Source organism: Rana temporaria, chromosome 2 (genome assembly GCF_905171775.1).
Source record: "Rana temporaria chromosome 2, aRanTem1.1, whole genome shotgun sequence".
Lineage (NCBI taxonomy): Eukaryota > Metazoa > Chordata > Amphibia > Anura > Ranidae > Rana > Rana temporaria.
Genome location: NC_053490.1, coordinates 339,256,152 through 339,270,459, shown reverse-complemented (window position 1 = coordinate 339,270,459; position 14,308 = coordinate 339,256,152). Strand labels below are relative to the sequence as shown.

At 42.6% G+C, this 14,308-nt stretch overlaps 1 protein-coding gene and 1 long non-coding RNA gene across 6 annotated transcripts in view; both read left to right on the top strand.

Moving 5' to 3' along the window:
• LOC120928427 (CUB and sushi domain-containing protein 1-like) overlaps nucleotides 1–14,308 on the top strand; it is a 368,880-nt gene that overhangs the window by 148,144 nt on the left and 206,428 nt on the right. The window lies entirely within an intron of this gene.
• Nucleotides 6,048–8,142, top strand: LOC120928431. Its single transcript, XR_005747182.1, has 2 exons — nucleotides 6,048–7,210; nucleotides 7,869–8,142. It is a non-coding gene; the product is annotated as an uncharacterized LOC120928431 (long non-coding RNA).

Genomic DNA, 14,308 nt, shown 5'->3' with positions numbered 1-14,308 from the left:
TTTTGACTGTAAAGTTACATCTATTAATTAATTTGATCCTCTCTGTTTTAGGTCCACGGTTAGTACAGTGTGTGTGTGTGTTTTCTTAAAATTTTAATGCTACATGCCTTCTTCGCACAGTGCAGCTGTGCAATCACGTGTCCACCCTATACTTCCCTTCCCGATCTAAGGGAAAGGAGCTGAGATTCCATTCTGATGTATTCAAGTTGGCAGAGGGACTGCACAGCAACACTGTGAAAAAAAGGTATGTAGCATTATAATTTCAAGAAAACACACACACGATGGACCGAAAACAGGGGATCAAAGTAATTAATATATATTTCTTGTGGCAGCTGCAGAGAATGGTATTACTCAAGGCAGAAGGGGAGGGGCCGGGAGGAGATTGGCTTCACAGTTCACACACACAATACGGAAATGACAGGGAGAGATGCAGAGACGCCGAGGAGAGCAGCCATGATAAGCGTGGTTAGATTACAGAGGGGAATACAGGAATAGGCAGGATTAACCAGGTATTATACAACATGGAAAGGGCCAACTGACACTGCAAAAGCACTATGTTATATATCAGGGGTTCTCAACCTCAGTCTTCAAGTATCCCCACAGGCCATGTTTTGAGAACTTCTCCTTAGATAAAATAGCTCTTATCAATACTATGTCATTGATTTAAAGCAGCAGGGCATAGTAAAGGAAAACCTGAAAACATGGCCCATTGGGGGGGGGGGGGGGGGGACCTGAGGACTGAGGTTGAGAACCACTATATATCGTGCCTAAGAGGGACAATAGCTTATTTTTTTTCTTTTAGGGCTACAACCACTGTATCTGAGCACCACAAACCAAAATGGCTGTTTTAATCAATATTTTATTTATTTAACTTTTCATAATCTTTATTGAATTTTTTCATTAAACATATTGACATACAGAAGACCATTATACCCTCCCCCTCCCAGCACCACTTTATATGCAAAGGTACAAAATAATGATCGTATAACATATTCACAATTAATTTCTCAGTTGTTTATTCTATAACATGTCCATCTACCTCCCTTTTCACATTCCATTCAGTTCCTCCATACCTGCCCTCTCATCACCCCCTCACAAACTATTCAATCCATTTCCCTTCCAGCTCCAAACTCACAATCCCAGTACCCACTCTCAACCATCCTCCTTTCTTTAGAAAGGTTTATTGTTTCGGAAGGAATGGACTTTCTAGGCACCTGTGGTTAACACAGAATAGTTGTTTATTGATACAATCCCAGACACATGGGTGATTGAACCAACATTACAGTACATATAATACAAAATACATTTAAAAAACATGAATTGTCACAGAATAATTCTGTGAAACTAAAACAATGAGAATAAATTTACTAAAACCAATAGAGGTCCACTAAGGACAGCAACGTGAGTTGATGACCAACGTAATTGTTAGTAGACGTATTTTTGCATGAGCTCTACATGTTTCGCAGTTGAGTGCTTCTTCAGGAGCTATAGATTTTCTAAGAAGGAAAAGATAGTAGACTATTATTGGTTTCCAATTTAGTGTATTATTAGGCATTTGTAGGTAACAAAAAATGATATCCAGTGTGCAATAACGCACTATAACAAAAAAGGAACATGCATCAATGACCAAGGTTGCCACAGCGCCACCAAGGGGACACCAATCAGGACGTACAACACCAAATATTTCACTTTTGTCACCTAGTTTGGTAAATGCGGGTACCACCGCTACCAAACAAAGTACATTAGATTCTCACCTAGCAATTCCCGGACCCTCACAGTCTAATTTTCCCTTGGCCCCGTCACAAATTCCCCAAACGTAGGTTGCAACATTATCAATTTGACCCCCTATGAATTCTCTGAAGAAGAGTTGGAGGTATTACATTTTGGACTCAGTTTTTGTCCTACATCACAACTTGACAAATATGATACGATTTAAAGATCTATATCTCTTTGCTAGAAAATTAACATACAAATATCTATTCGATCAGGATTGATTGCGATCCAAGAAAGATAAAGAACTAGCCGAGAGCATCAAACATTTCACAGTGGCCGAATTTCGTGCCTTCAGAGATCTTGTATTATTATTGGAGGAAAATGAATCAGAACAGACACCTCCCGGTCCACCTGATCTTGATGCACCTGCACCCCCCACTCTTGTACTACCCAGCCGTAAATTCAAACCAAAATCAACCAAATTCCCGGACCTTACCACTAATCCTTTTGTCTGGACCTTTCTATTGGCTACTGTCAGTGAGATCAAATTACTTGATATCAACCCTAGACAATCTAATCTGACAAAACAACAAACGCACTCAATTGGCAAACTGAGGAACCATTCGGCCCTTATAATTAAACCCTCCAACAAAGGAGGTAACATCGTATTGTTTACCAACGAATAATACATCAAAATGTGTATGGACATTCTGTCCAATCTGTCCTGGTATCGCAGAATTGCAGTGGTTTCAGTGGCACACTATACAAATGAGTACAAAGCGCTGATAGGTGAGGCATTTATGAAAGGCACGATAGACCAAGAAACTTACCTAAATTTACCTAAACACTAAATTTCCACGGGCACCTACATTTTATGCCCTACCTAAGGTACATAAGAACTTAAAAGCGCCCCCCGGTAGGCCTATTGTATCCGGTATCGGATCTATCACTGAAAATGCAAGTAGATTTATCGACTTCTTCTTGACACCACATGTTACCCGACTACCGTCATTTGTCAAGGACACACTGGATCTCCTCAAACAAATTGAGGGAATGCCTGTCCTTTCTGACGCCCTGCTCGTGACTCTGGATGTGGAGGCTTTGTACTCCAGTATCCCTCACGAGCAGGGCGTCGGAATGGCACGCACTTTTCTCATGGAGCAAGACCACCACTCATGGCCATTCAATGAATTTATTTTGAAACTGCTCATGTTCATCCTGACTCATAACTGGTTCACCTTCAACAGCTCCCACTACCTCCAGGTACAGGGCGTGGCCATGGGCACTTGCTGTGCACCGGCCTACGCAAACCTGTACCTGGGGGGGTGGGAGCGGGACATTTTCTCGGATGAACAGCTGTCTGACCACATGAATCGGGCACTAGTGTGGCTTCGTTATATTGACGATATTTTCATAGTTTGGACCAATACACAGTCGGCCCTGACTGAATTCGTCAATGTATTGAACAATAACTATAATTTGAAATTCACGGTCAGTAGCCACCCTTGTAGGATCTCCTTTTTGGACGTTGAAATTTTCATTGACAATGATAACCGCCTAGCGTCCACTTTATACCGCAAGGAAACTGCGGGTAATACCATTCTACACTCAGCGAGTGCACATGCCACCCCACTGAAACGCAGTATAAACATCATGCCAACTTGTTAAGAGATCGCTTACTGGCACAGGGATACTCAAAAACCCTGCTGCGGAAGGAATACAACAATCCAGAAATTCATTGTTGCACAAAGTTCGCACACAACAGGACCCGTATGGTTCGGTAAAATTTATCACCAAGTATTCTGACCAACAGACCCAACTGAGAGGTACTCACTAAGCACTGGCATATTTTGCTGGAGGACTCGATCCTCAGCAAATATGTGGGTGAACGCCCTGAGATGGTCTTTAGGCAATCAACATCGCTAAGAGACCAACTCACTTGTAGCCACTATGCCCCCGGTGGACGATGCCCTTCATCTGCCAAGGGCATCTTCAGGTGTGGACACTGTGTATTCTGCCAATATGTAGTGACATGAAAGGAATTTACCCTACCCAATGGTGAAAGGTTTAAACCAAGGTTTAAAGCAGATTGTGACACTATGGGTGTGGTTTATCTCATGACGTGCACATGTGGTGTCTATTATGTCGGAAAGACTATCCGCCCACTACGTCATCGTATAAGAGACCATATATACTACTCTTCTAGTGGCAAAATTCTGACACCCGTAAGCCGCCATCTAGATCTTTACCACCGGTTTAATACATCTTTTTTTTTTTTTTGTTTACAAACTTTTATTGCAAAAGATAGAGAGCGGTACATAGTTGGAAAAATATAAAGATACAGCATAATTATAAATGATGTGGTAAGTTCATATCAGAAACAGAAATATAATATGACACAGCAAAGAAATTGGGGTTAACAGGCTTTACTTAGAGATGGGAAAGAACCATGGAGGATCTTGAAAGAATATTGAGGGAAGCCATGTTAAAGGGAATGTGGTATAATAAAGAAATTAGTTTGTATTAAAAAAGAGAGGTGAATATTCAGACCAGGGGGACCATTTATTGTTGAAAATGTGCATGGTGTTTTGTAGCGTATGGGAGATTTTTTCCATCAAATTTATCTCGTTAATCCTGTGTTTGAGTGGATTTAGGAGTATTATTGGGGATTTCCATTGAGATGCAATCAGCCAGTGTATGGCTACACATAATGTATGGATGAGTCTCATATGGCATGTGGAAAGGTCCGTGATGGGGGAGAAAAGTAAACAGTTATGTATTGTGAGGGTGATTGGTTTGTCTGAAATTTTAGAGGCAAAACTTTCAAGCTGTGACCAAACATTCTTGACCTTATCGCAAGACCAAAAAATGTGGGGGAAAGAACCCGAAACATCGCAGCCTCTAAAGCATGAGGAGGGGATTGAGGGAAAAATGGCGTGGAGTTTTGTCGGGGTATAATACCATCTGATAAACACTTTTAGGGCTGTTTCCTTGATTGCAATAGATCTGGTGCATTTGTGTAGATTGGTTATACAGTTGTCCCAGTTTACTGGGGAGTACGTAAAGTTAAGGTCTTGTTCCCATTTTAGCATATATGATAATTTATTGGGCTCTGTGTTGTTAGACATGATGAAATAAAGTTCTGAGATGAAACCTTTCATCCTGGGGGAATCGCGACAGAGTTTTTCAAAATGAGAGGGGGATTGGGTGTTTGTGGTTTTGAAGTGAGTTTCGAAAAATTGTTTGATAAGGATGAAATTATCGAATTCCGAATCCGGAATCTGATATTTAGCTTTCAGGGTGGAGAAGGGGATGAAGTTTGTACCTATAATAAATTTGTTAAGTGTAGTGAGGTTTTTAGTCTTCCACCATGAAAGGTCTATTGGGGAGTTTTGTATGAATTTTGGGTCTCCTATGAATGTAGCAAACGGTGGGGATTTAGAAACGAGGTTATATTTTCCATTATGGAGCTTCCATAAGTGATAAGAATGTGCTACAATTTGGTTAAGGGAATTTAGGGATGGAATTGAGATTTTATTTCCCCAGAGAATCCCTGAGATGGTGAAAGGGGATATTGAGGATTTCTCGAAAGCTATCCATGGGATCTTGGAATGCGGGATGTGCCATTGTGCTGTTTGGGTCCATCTTGCTGAGAGGTAGTATAGCCAAAGGTCTGGGAGGCCGAGGCCGCCAGATCTCTGAGATTTGTGCAAGACTTGTCTAGGAGAACGGGGGTGGGAGTCAGACCAAATAAATTTGTTAATATCAGATTGGAATTTGGTGATAAGGGATTTATTAATTCTAATGGGGAGTGCTCTAAATAGATAAAGTAATTTTGGGAGGAGTGTCATTTTAATCGCTGTGATTTTACCGAGGAAAGAGATCTTGAAAGATTTCCACATTTTAAGTGTCGCCCTTAATTTTTGGAACATCGGGAAGTAATTTTTACTTGCAAGGTCATCAAGATTAGGGGTGAGATAAATACCTAGGTATGGGAGAGAATCTGGGGTGTAAGAAAATTCGAAGGAGGAGCGTATGGAGTCTAATTCTAGTGGGGGGATGTTGATGGGCATGCCTATTGATTTTGAGACGTTGACTGTGAGGAGGTTTAATACATCTTTAATACATCTTCTGCCTCATACTTGGTCCTCGCTGTGATTGAACGCGACCCAAGAGGAGGCGACTGGGACAAAAAAATCCTGCAAATCGAAACAAAATGGATTGAAAGACTCAATGCCACCCAACCCCCAGGTATCAACGAACTGCAGACATACAAATCATTTCTTTAATGCACCACCAGGCTACCTCTCTGGTCGCATTTTAGTTGTATTTGTACCATCCTTGTAGGATTTATGGATATCAAAATATGGATGTTTTTATTACACTATCACTTTAAGGGTAACTTCCCAGTTCCCTATTACATAGTTAGCAATCCATATTCCAAAAGTGCCTAAAATTGTCTCATTATATACAAACTGTGGTGGTACTCTGATCTTATTTGTGTTTACGGCTCTGCTCCCCCCTCCCCGCCTTTTTTCTGTTTTCTTTTTTCTTTTTCCTTTTTCTCTCCCTTCGTTCTGATTGTCTTATTACCATTAAGATATAGATATGTTGTCTTGAAGAAAAAAACTTGTATCTGTTTCATTAAATATAATAAACTAAGATATTCTGCATATTATTCATTGTCATCCACACTTTGCTGCTAGTGGTTGGCATACTGTTACAATCGTATTTTTGTTTTTTAAGGTATATTTCACATAATGTTACATGCTCATGATCTTGGTTGCCCTGGTGTTACTGGGGATTGGCGCGGCCCTTGGGGTTCACTGCAGGAATTGTATGGCCGGCTAACCACAGCATGGGTTGCATGCTGTGGTTTACTTGGGGTTAAGTGGAGCGATTCCCTCATTCAGCGCCGCTTTGATGGCTTCGCCATCGAGGGTGTGCGGTGAGTCCAGGGACACGCCCCGACTCCTGCCATTGGCGGGACGTGTGTCTCCACTCCTCCTCTCCCCGACAGGCCCGCCCTGGCTTGTGTAAGCCTGCTGCGAGCATCATCCCGGCTGGGTCACGTGATGCAGAAGTCCCATCCGCACACGTGATCGGAGGCATCCACATATAATGGGACAGACAGCCCAAACATTTAGAGGCTACCTCCCCAAAGCTATTGGCGTGTGAAACAGCATGACGGCTGATATTTGGTGAGTAGACTGACGGTCTCTCCCTATCTACTTTTACGCTATCTATTTACTTTGACATTTCTCCTAAACGGGCAGTATACCTATATTTAATACACGCTCATGTGTGTTTTTTTTTGACCAGATACCCTCCTACTTCACCACAGCATCTCTGACTTTCTGGTCTCTATTTGTAAGGATTTTCTTCCCTACTCCTATGGGACTTGTCTCCATCACCCCTACGCATGCAGGTTACACCTGCAACCTTGTACCTGTCTATAAATTTGATCAGCTTATTGTCTGCTGCGGTATATATTTGGGTATGTATTTTCCTACTATGATATTCATTTATCTCATCATTCCCCCCCCTTTTTTTACCCCGATTGGAAAAATCTTTTCTATATGGAGCCTTTACTAGTATTGTTTTATTGGCCCCATTAGATTCATCTACTTAAACAGTCCTTGATGCCTTGACATTCTACCTTCTGATCCAGTCTACGTAATTTAAATTTAAAATTCAACCCTATCCATTACCGTGGATGGTAGGTTTATCATCTTTGGCCCTGACCATTTCCTATACTGTTTCTACACACAGGCCTTTCTACCACCTATCAGTGTTTATGGGAGTTACCGTAGCCTCTATTCCTGTCCTCATTGCTATTGTTATCTTCTTCCTTTTTTACTATATGGCACCTCTAGTAATTTAGAGCACGTCTGTAATGGTGGTCTCAGTTCTTTGCATGGATCCACCTCTTCTATCAGTATGAAGATTACGTGGTTTGTCCCTACACTTCCTGCATGTGGTCCCTTTTCGTGCTGTCCCCTTGTTGGCGCTGTGGCAACCTTGGTCATTGATGCATGTTCCTTTTTTGTTATAGTGCGTTACTGCACACTGGATATAATTTTTTGTTACCTACAAATGCCTAATAATACACTAAATTGGAAACCAATAATAGTCTACTATCTTTTCCTTCTTAGAAAATCTATAGCTCCTGAAGAAGCACTCAACTGCGAAACATGTAGAGCTCATGCAAAAATACGTCATAACAATTACGTTGCTCATCAACTCACGTTGCTGTCCTTAGTGGACCTCTATTGGTTTTAGTAAATTTATTCTCATTGTTTTAGTATCACAGAATTATTCTGTGACAATTCATGTTTTTTAAATGTATTTTGTATTATATGTACTGTAATGTTGGTTCAATCACCCATGTGTCTGGGATTGTATCAATAAACAACTATTCTGTGTTAACCACTGGTGCCTAGAAAGTCCATTCCTTCCGAAACAATAAACCTTTCTAAATACTATCTAGGACGTGGCACCGCAGTACCTCAGGACACCCATAGTCCATCCTATGGTTTGTGTACCTCAAATTTTTTCACATCCTCCTTTCTTAATTCCACATATTTTACCCTCGGTCACCTTTCTCTCTCATTGCAATATGTCACCTCTTGTCTTTATTGTGCTTGTTCTCTGTCCCTTTACCTTTTCCTTTGACATGGATATCATTGATCCCTATCCTCTCTCTCCAACCCTTCTTATCCTTCTCCCTCTGTGCCAATGGTTCCTGGATTATAATATCTTCCATCTCAATCTAGGGGGATACCCCTTTACCTCCCACCAGGGTTTTCAGATCTCTTCATATTTCTTTATGCAACCTTGTCTGATATATGCAGATTTTTCCTTCCAAATTGTCTTTCATGTCTTGCTCCCATTCTGTACAAGATGGAGGCAAGACCAATTGCCACATTTTGTGCTATCAATTTCATTGCCTGGAATAGGCACCTAAGGATTTAAATCTGGGTGCATCCGGGGTTTCCCTCCCCCTCTACAAGCCCCAATACAAAGAGCCTAACATCCAGGTTTGGGGGTCCCCCAAATACCTGACTTATAACTCCCTCTTAATACTGAAATAACTTCGGACACCTCCAAAACATGTGGATTAAATCACTTTCCATTTCCCTGCACATTGGACAGCTTGCGTTCAATCTGCGGCCAAACAAAAAAAAAACCTTTGGGGCAGTGGCGGCTGGTGCTCAAAATTTTTTGGGGGGCGCAAACGAAGAAGAAAAAAAATCGCAGCCTCACTGTGCCTTCAAATGCAGCCACTGTTCCATCAATACGCAGCCACTGTGCCATGCCATCAAACGCAGCCACTGTGCCATGCCATCAAACGCAGCCACTGTGCCATGCCATCAAACGCAGCCACTGTGCCATGCCATCAAACGCAGCCACTGTGCCATGCCATCAAACGCAGTCACTGTGCCATCAATTGTCACCACTGTGCCATGCCATCAAACGCAGCCACTGTGCCATGCCATCAAATGCAACCACTGTGCCATGCCATCAATTGTGGTCACTGTGCCATCAATTGTCACCACTGTGCCATGCCATCAAATGCAGCCACTGTACCATGCCATCAAATGCAGCCACTGTACCATGCCATCAAATGCAGCCACTGTGCCATGCCATCAATTGTGGTCACTGTGCCATCAATTGTCACCACTGTGCCATGCCATCAATTGTGGTCACTGCCATCACTTGTCACCACTGTGCCATGCCATCAAATGCAGCCACTGTGCCATGCCATCAAATGCAGCCACTGTACCATGCCATCAAATGCAGCCACTGTACCATGCCATCAAATGCAGCCACTGTGCCATGCCATCAATTGTGGTCACTGTGCCATCAATTGTCACCACTGTGCCATGCCATCAAATGCAGCCACTGTGCCATGCCATCAAATGCAGCCACTGTACCATGCCATCAAATGCAGCCACTGTACCATGCCATCAAATGCAGCCACTGTACCATGCCATCAAACACAGCCACTGTGCCAATTGTGCCCACTGTGTCACTGTCCAGTCATCCATCCACCTCGGAGCTTTATATTATAACCTGCTGGGACTTGTAGTTCTCCATCGTCTCCTGGGGCTCAGGTGCATGCAATCCACCATCTTTGTCCAGTTTTTCTCACTGCTGGGACTTGTAGTCCCTTAGATGGTGGATTGCATGCACCTGAGCCCAGGAGAAGATGGGGAACTACAAGTCCCAGCAGGTTATAATATAAGACTCCCATCCACCTAGGAGCCTTATATTATAACCTGCTGGGACTTGTAGCTCCCCATCTTCTCCTGGGCTCAGGCTGCTGACGGCTGGCATTTCACCCATAATATGCATTGCATTGAACATTAAAAATCATTTATTAAAGCCCAACTCCATGAAAATGTAAAAAAAATACACCCTTGCAATGAGCCTACATCTGCACTGGGTTAATTGCTCATCATGTCTAGTGAACATTCGGCCAAAATCGCGGCACCCCCACCCCCCACCCCCCCAGCGGGGGGGATGGGGGTGCCGCGATTTCGGACAAATGTGCACTAAAAAAAAAAAAAAAATTCCAAATGTTCCAAAAAAATTTTTATAGTGAATTTTCAGCCGAAATCGTGGACAAAAGGGGGGTGCCACGATTTCGGCCGAATATATTCACTAATAAAATTTTTTTGGAACACAGGTAATCTTTAAAGAAGGGGGGTGGACCGCTCCTGCTGCCGCCGAACTTTACAACATATCCCCCTTCCAATCCATTACACCCTCCCATATGCTGTAATTGTAGCACAAGGAAGTAACTCTGAGGTTGTGGGAGTGCAACCCCTCCTTCCTATCTTTGTAATTGTAGGGTACACAAGCAAATTCTTGCCGGACCACCTTTCCAGATTAATTCTTTAAAGATAACATCCAACTTTTGGAACCACTTTTTGTATACCCACACTGGAGAGTTATGTAATGCATACAAAAGCTGTGGCATCCATAGCGTTTTAATCAAGTTACATTGTCCTGCTACTGATAATAGGAAACATTTTCATATTAAAAATTTTCCAGGAGTGGGAAAATATTATTTATGATATACTGTTTGGGGTCTCTTGTAATATTAATCCCCAAATATTTCATTTTGTCCACTATTTAAATCTGAGCAACCACCTCAGGCAAGGGATTTTTCCCAGTTTATGGTAAGTCCGGAAAATTGGCCAAACTGTTTAATTATTTCAATTGCCCTCAACGGGGAAGTCTGCATGTCTCCCAGAAATATTAGGTCATCCGCATATAAATGCTAAATCCTCTTACCACCAGGGAGGACCCGAGAGCCACTGCCAGAGGTTCGATTTGCGAGGGCGAAGAGCTGGGGGGACATAGGAGGCACCCCTGTCTCGTCACCCTCAGCAGTTGAAATTTGTCTAAATATTCACTATTCACTCTCACTTTTGCTTCTGGCACTTCTTTATAGCAATTTTATCCAGTTAATAAAGCCCGGGCCAAATTGGAACTCGGTCAGGACCCTCCACAGATATTGCCATTCAAGGCTGTCAAAGGCCTTGGCGGCATCCAAAGACAAAATGGCCCTCGATCCATCTCCATCAGCCGGGATCTGTAAATTCAAATACACGCGTCTTATATTTAAACTAGTAGATCTTCCAGGGATAGCTCCTGACTGATCGGGGTGGACACGTTTCTGAATGACCCTGTTTAACCTAGCCGCCAAGACCTTCGCCAGGATTTTTATATCTGTATTAATTAAGGAAATTGGTCTATATGAGGATGTATTAAGTAGATCTTTGCCCTCCTTATGTATCACAACTATGGTAGAATCCATCATAGATGTAGGAAGCTCCCTCCCCGTCACCGACCAGTTTAAGACCTCCAGCAGCTCGGGCAGTAGCACCTTCCCGTTATCGTCTGTAGGTCTGTGCCAGAAGGCCGTTGGGTCCTGGAGATTTCTGACCTGCCATCTCCCTTGTGACCTGCTGTAGTTTCTCTAATGTTATAAGTGAATCCAGCTCCTCCCTATCGGTTTCAGAGAGGGCCGGGATTGCCAGACCCCTGAAAAAAGCATTCACTTCCTCCCTCATCTCCTCCTGCCGAGAGCTATACAGATCTTATAATATTCTTTAAACGTATCTACGATTTTCTTAGTGTGTGATGAAACCCTGCTCATCCCTATGCTAATCGCGGGACCATAGATGTAGGTGAGTTTGCCTTGACCAGATGGGCCAGCTTTCGCCCCTCCCTTTCCCCCTCCCCAAAGGTTTTCTGCCTCTGAAAAAGTTGTTTATTTTCTGCTTTCCTAACCATTTGTGTCCTATAACTCTGGTGTAACTCTGACCAAGCCCTGAGAGTATCGGGGGTCGGGTTGTTCACATATTGTTCTTTCGTTGTTGCAACCCTCTCTCCAGCCACCCTTTCCCAAATTACCCCCACAGGGCCAGTTCCTCTATTCAAATCTAAAAATTCTCTTAAAGGGGTTGTAAAGGTTTGTCTTTAATTTTCTAAATAGGTTCCTTTAAGCTAGTGCATTGTTGGTTCACTTACCATTTACTTTGATTTCCCTTATTTTTATTGAATTTCCACAATGTATACAGAAAATAATGCATTTGGTTCAGTACAAGATATACAAAGCGAAAAAACAGGAATATATCTTACACAAGGAAAATACAGTGCCGAAGTTTGAGCTACAAACATTCTAATTGGATTAACCTCCACGGGAGGTTAGGCCTGTCACCCCTTTGGGTTCAAACTGTGAGCAGGCTTTTTTTGCAAGGTTGGTGGTATGTAGCCTGTCCTGGACCTTAACAAGAGTCCTTGGAGCATATCCATCTGGTAAGAGTTCTCCAGCCTTAGTAATAATCAATAATAAACAAAACCATGGAACAGTTTAACAGTGATAATTAGGAATACAAAACAAGCAATCTTGGTCATACCTATCTTTGAGTCCTACCACTAGATGTTGGGATGCTTATACATTGATTTCCCTGTATCTGGCAAAAAGATCATATTATTGGTGAGCAAACAAACGATGTTTACTACGACCGATTTACTGTGCCCACGAACATGAAAGTTGCCATCTTTAATATCTTATCTTAAATAATCTTTAATACCTGTCCAACATTCCAGAAAATCTCATGCAGCATTATGCAAGTAATAGTAATCATAGTAAAAAACAGGAAAATTACTTACATTTTTTTGTGAAGAGTTTTCACCACTTTTTCCTTAATTTTGGCCTTGTGCAGATTTGGTGTTTTATACAGCCCATGCTTTGAATCATAATCCGCCATCTTCAAAATGGAGACCATCTCCACCATCTCTTCGAAAAGCCATGTTCGAGGCCTTGTATCTCCGGGATCGGGGCGTTGGTTCCTCTGGACTTTCCTTCTCGTTGAAGGTATTGATAGCAACCACCTATTGTCTCTCCGCCATTGTCGTCTCCCACTGCGAGCGAGATGGGGCGGGGAAAGTGCTCAAATGAACGTCAGGGGCGGGCATTTCACGCATGCGCAGTGTATCAAAGAAAGACGCATATGTCGTATCTACTTTCAGTGTGCGGAAGGAGTAAGCAATAAACGTGAGATCGAAGGTAACATTTTTACTTGACTCATCAGTGGCTGATATTGAGGCCTATATATGGTGATAAAGATTAGGAGAGTCTTGACTGACATTAGTATTTTTGTCTTGTGTTTTGACTTGCAAAAATAATGTATTGCTTCAAGGAGCATGAATTTATGTCCGAGTTCCTGGACAGGTGGAGGGAGCTACCTGCTCTGTGGTAAACAAAAAACAGATACAAAAAAAAATAAAAAAGGAGGCAGGAAAGCAGCACTGGAGACCCTGTTTGAATGTGTCAAGACAAGGATCCCCACAGCCACCATCCATGATGTGAATCAATGAGGCCAGGAGCAGCAGCAGAGAATGTATATGTACCCAGTCTGTGGTACTACAGAAAATTGAGCTTTTTTAACGACCATCTGGAAGTCAGGGAATCCCTTTCTACCCTCCCCTTCGCTCCAGCCTTCCCTCCAGCCAACCCTCCACCCTTCCCTTCACTCCAGCTGAGCTTTCTTTGGAGGAACAACCTGAGATCCTGGAAGAACCGGATTTGGACATATGGTGCCCAGTATAGTAGATTACTTGTACTTAAAAATATGATGTAAAATAGATGTTACTCTTGCTCCAAAATTATTGTTTGAAAAAAATATTTTTTGACATATCAGTAGACAGTTGTGGACAAAAATGAGGGGTCAAGAAGGAAAAATGCTGGGGGCTGGAATGATTGTTTTTGCTATTTATTAACATTCAATTTGCTATTTATTAACATTCAATTTGCAACAGTCATGAGTTGAAAAACGTGTGTGATTGATTGAAGCCAAAAATTAATATATGTCCATTTTTTTTTGACACAGGGAGAGCTCAGCCAGGGTAAGGGTGGAGAAATTGTGAGCCAGGAGGTGGCAGGGCCCAGCTGCAGCCAGGGGGTGGCCAGGCCCAGCACTAGATGCCAGATTCCTCCCCTCCACCTTCAAACTAGAAGGCCCGGGGGGGGGGGTAGGCAGATGGAGGAAACACTTGCCCTCATTAGGGAGGTTAC